Source organism: Schistocerca gregaria, chromosome 3, assembly GCF_023897955.1.
Source record: "Schistocerca gregaria isolate iqSchGreg1 chromosome 3, iqSchGreg1.2, whole genome shotgun sequence".
In the NCBI taxonomy this organism is placed as follows: Eukaryota; Metazoa; Arthropoda; class Insecta; order Orthoptera; family Acrididae; genus Schistocerca; species Schistocerca gregaria.
In genome coordinates, this window is record NC_064922.1 from 145,458,544 (window position 1) to 145,463,975 (window position 5,432).

Below are 5,432 nucleotides of genomic sequence, written 5' to 3' on the forward strand. Positions count from 1 at the left end.
CTGCTAACTTGTTATGTTCAAAATGTTCAAATGTGTGTGAATTCTTATGGGACTTAACAGCTAAGGTCATCAGTCCCTAAGTTTACACACTACTTAACCTAAATTATCCTAAGGACAAACACACACACACACACCCATGCCCGAGGGAGGACTCGAACCTCCGCCGGGACCAGCCGCACAGTCCAGGACTGCAGCGCCTCAGACCGCTCGGCTAATCCCAAGCGGCGCTAACTTGTTATAAAATCAATACCAGAAATATATCATCTTTCTTGTTGTAATATTATCTATGGATTTGTGCAAAGTTTCAATCGACGACATACACTATAAGAAGAGGAAGAAGAAGAAGAAGAAAAAGAAATACACACTGCGAGGGAATATACGAATGAGACCAAAATTACTATATGTGATGTAGGTGAACAAACAACAGATTTGAGAAACACTGAGTGATTTACTCAAGAGTAAGAGCTTCACAAGTTATATTGTAACAAATAAGCCCTCGGTCACAAATATTAAGACAAAACTGACCTGGTTTCGACGCTACTGTGAGCGTCGTCTTCAGAATTAGACTAACTGTACTAAAACATTAGATATATAGTACATTAATAAAATTAAAGTTTGTACTGACTCGAAAAGATGCAGAGTCTTGTTGCAACCCTTGTTCACAGTACGAGCAGCCCTTAGCGGCTCGCCATCTCACAAGTGACATGACGTCGCCTTTCCGGCTTAGATCTTTTTTAATGTGTGACTCGTAAGTACTGCATCTTTTCGAGTCAGTACAAACTTTAATTTTATTAATGTACTATATACCTAATGTTTTAGTACAGTTAGTCTAATTCTGAAGAAACAGGACAATTTTTACTTAACATTTGTGACCGAGGGCTTATTTGTTACAATATAATTTTGACACGGTCTTTGAACCTTAGCAGCTATGTTCAAAGTTTTACGCATCACAAATTGATCAAGTCAATGACACATTGCTCCACCTCTGGCCCTTATGCAAGAAGTTATTTCGGTTGGCATTGATGACTAAGTTTCCAGAATGAGAAATGCAAGGTGGGAGACGAGATACTGGCTGAAGTAAAGCTGTGAGGACCGGGCGTGAGTCGTGCTTCGGTAGCTCAGATGGTGGAGCACTTGCCCGCGAGTTCGAGTCTCGGTCGGGCACACAGTTTTAATCTGCCAGGAAGTTTCGATGACAAAGTTGTTAGGTGCGCTCCTGAGGGCTATCGTGCCAAATTCTGTCCAATTGGTGAGTTAGATAATCAAAATCCCGAGATGGTTGGAGGCCCCTGCCCATAATGATCCAAACGTTCTCAACTAGGAGCGATCCGGCGACCTTGCTGGCCAAGGTAGGATTTGCCAAGCATGGAGACCTGAAGTAAAACTATTGCTGTGTGTGGGCGAGCATTATCCTGCGGAAATGTAAGCCCAGGATGGCTTGCCACGAAGGGCGACAAAATGGGCGTAGAATATCGTTGACACATTGCTGTGCTGTAAGGGTGCCGTGGATGACAACCAAAGGTCTCCTGTTATGAAAAGAAATGCCATTACAGATCACGACTCTCGGTTGTCGGGCCGTATGGAGCACGACAGTATGGTTGGCATCCCACTCCTGTCTGGCGCATCTCGAAACACGTCTTCCGCCTGGACTCACTGATTGCAGTACAGTTGTCTCCTGTGACGAGTCCCGCTTCGAATTAAGACTGGGTGACCAGTGATGAAGTGTTAGAGACACCCCAGACAGGAGTGAGATACTAACCCGACCGTGCCGTCCACCACATTACCGACAACCGGGGATGACGTCTGCAGTACCATTTTTTTTCGTAGTAGGACCCCTGTTATTGTCATCTGCAGCACCCTTACAGCACAGTGGTACATCGGCAATGTTCTACACCTAGTGTTGTTGCCCTTCATAGCAAGTCATCCTGGGTTGACATTTCAGCACGATAATGTGTGCCCACACACCCAGCGAGAATTTTTTCTGCTTGTCTTTGTGATTTTCCAAACCCTACCTCTGCCAGCAAGGTCGCCAGATCTCTGCCCAGTTGAGAAAGTTTGGAGTATTATGGGCAGGGCCCTCTTACCATCTAGGGATTTTGACGATCCAACCCGCCAGTGGGAAAGAATTTGGCATGATATCCCCCAGGACAACATCGAACAGCTCGATCAATCAGTGCCAAGCCGAATAATTGCTTGCAGAAGGGTTAGAAGTGAACCAACACATTATCAAATGTTTCAAACGGTTCAAATGGCTCTGAGCACTATGGGTCTTAACATCTCAGGTCATCAGTCCCCTAGAACTTAGAACTACTTAAACCTAACTAACCTAAGGACTTCAGACCCATCCATGCCCGAAGCAGGATTCGAACCTGCGACTGTAGCAGTCGCGCGGTTCTAGACTGTTGCGCTTAGAACTACTTGGCCATCGCGGCCGGCAAACACATTATCGACTTGCTCAATTTGTGAAGCTCTTCTCTTGACTAAATCATGCAATTTTGTTTGAAATTATAATCATTTGTTTGTTTGTACATACAAATCACATTAAACCTTTGCAACTTTTAGTAAATTTAATATTTATTTAGTGCATTAATATTACTTACAGAGTGGTTGTTTGCTCATTTATGGTGTTGATCTTCTGTTCTCGGATATTGGTACATGAGTAAAAACGCGAATAAAAAACATTTCTGCTTCACTTGACTTCAGGCGTTTCTAACAATAACTCAACAAAGCACTAAAAACTGAATAATGCATATCACAACAAACAAACACTGAGCCCATCTAAAACAAGAGAGCCAAGCAAAACTGAAGAAAGAGAACAATGAGTTGTAGCCGAGAGTGTGATGATAATGAACCAAAACTGAGACACAGCTGAACCATAACTGAGATTATAACAATAAAGAGTCAATGGCCGCAGCCTCCATTATTTGACAAAAAATACATTTTTGCTTTTTTAAAATTTTATTCTCACAATCAGTTTTAAGCATGTTATAAGTGACAAGTTATTCAGTATTCTCGTTTAAATTTGTTGTCATCAAAATCGTCTTCAAATTTGACTCTCTGAGAGAAGTGATGCTTTGCATAATATTCACAAACTATTCCAGTTTTATTTAAATTTGTACTTGTCTTAAAGTTTGTTAAATTATTTCATGTACGCAGCAATTACATGTTATATAAGATCACTCAAGCTCTGTTATATCCCAGTTGTAATGATACTATTTTTGTATGATAAATTATGAATTTACATGACTTAAGATAATAAGGCACCTGCATATTAATATTATAGGTTGTCTATTACGCAAACTTTGGTACTTAAATTCAGGACAAAAGAAAATATTCAAATCATTAGCAAAAAGTGTTATTCTTCTACTCAAAAATTGTACGTTAATGACAATACTTTGAAATGGCAAGTTATATACGAGTATAACGGGTTCTTCGTTAAAAGCATACATGAACCAACAAAAATCTAAGGCGGTACATTCCACTGTATACGAAATATATGATAAGAAACATGTTTCAAGATGCATCACAGGTCGAATACCGACAGTTACTTAAATATAATGTATTTGTTTGATGACTCTATTATGTCACTTGGTGAGGTTGTCCAGCAGTTACGACACTGTATTAACATTCATGAAGTGCAGGATCGAAATTCCCGTCTAGGCATTATAATTTAGGAATTCCTTGGTTTTTCTGAACTTAAACTGGCAACTGTTCCCTCACCTACTTATGTCCTGTTGTACATTTCATGATGTTTAGACAGACAGCAACACTGTTCTCCTTTATATGTATATTGCCACGACTCCTTCTTTAATGCCGAGCGAGGTGGCGCAGTGGTTAGCACACCGGACTCGCATTTGGGAGAACCACGGTTCAAACCCGTCTCCGGTCATCCTGATTTAGATTTTCCGTGATTTCCCTAAATCGTTTCAGGCAAATGCAGGGATGGTTCCTTTGGAAGAGCACGGCCTATTTCCTTCCCAATCCTTCTCTAATCCGAGCTTGTGCTCTGTCTCTAATGACCTCGTTGTCGACAGGACATTAAACACTAATCTTCTCCTACTCCTCCTTTAATGACTTCTCTCTCAACATTGCTTGAAACCCAATGAAAACACAAACTGTTGTATCCCCATCCTTGAGCGTCGAAGAAGCAGAGGTGTTTGATCTATCACCGGGTGAATATATCGACAGTAGCGGCTGCTGCGTAAGAGCACAAAAGCACGTGAGCACCCTAAACTTCGACACCTTGCGGATTTATTGGTTATTTTACTTAGACACTGCCATCTGAAAGATACGGCACTTAAATCTACCGCGCTACTGCTCCTCTAGACTCTCTCAGGGTCGCGAACACATCAACAATTAGAAATTTCAGAGAAAATCTTCAGACTGGGATGAGGTCTACAAGGAACACGATGGTAATTTAAAATATAACTTATTTCATGGTACACTTGTAAGAGAATTTGAAAACTGTTTACCCAAGCAAGTAGTTAAATCAAATTATAAGAAACCATGCAAAAAACCTTGACTTACTAAAGAATTAAAAATATCTTGTAACCACAAAAGGAAACTGTATCTAACAACAAGAAAGAGCCAAATATTATAAAAACTGCTGTGCTACATTAAGAAAGGTTATTAAAAAGTCCAGAAGCAAGTGCATCATGTCTGAAATTAATACTTCTGATAACAAAATCAAAACAATTTGGAATATTATTACACGGGAGACAGGGCAACCAAGAGTACAGGATGATGGCATCACCATTAAAGCGAATGGAACCTTGATAAACAAAAAGCCAGAAGTCGAAAATATTTTGAATAAATATTTTTTAAATGTTGTAGAGAAAATAAGATCTAAATGTTCATTAGAAGAAGCAAGGCAGTTAATGGAAGAGGCCTTACCCACACCATTTGATACAATTGAAATTCAACCCACCTCTCCTGCTGAAATTAGGAAGATAATAAACTCTCTCAAGAATAAAAGCTCCCATGGAATTGATGGCATTTCCAGCAGGATAATAAAAGCTTGTTCCCAAGAAATAAGTGGGATTCTTAGCCACATATGTAATAGCTCTCTGAAGCAGGGTATGTTCCCAGACAGACTGAAGTATGCCATTGTTAAACCACTGCATAAAAAAGGGGATACGTCTGATGTCAACAACTACCGCCCAATCTCTCTTCTGATGCCTTATCCAAAAATTTTGAAAAAGTAATGTATTGTAGAGTAGCTTCACACCTTTGTAAAAATAAAGATTTAACAAAATGGCAGTTTGGTTTCCAAAAGGATTTTTTAACGGAAATTTCACTAATGAAATATTAAATGCTCTGAGTAACCAAAAGTCACCCGTTGGGATTTTTTGCGATCTATCAAAGACTTTTGATTGTGTAAATCATGGAATACTTCTAGATAAGCTCAAGTACTGTGGTATGAATGGGACAGT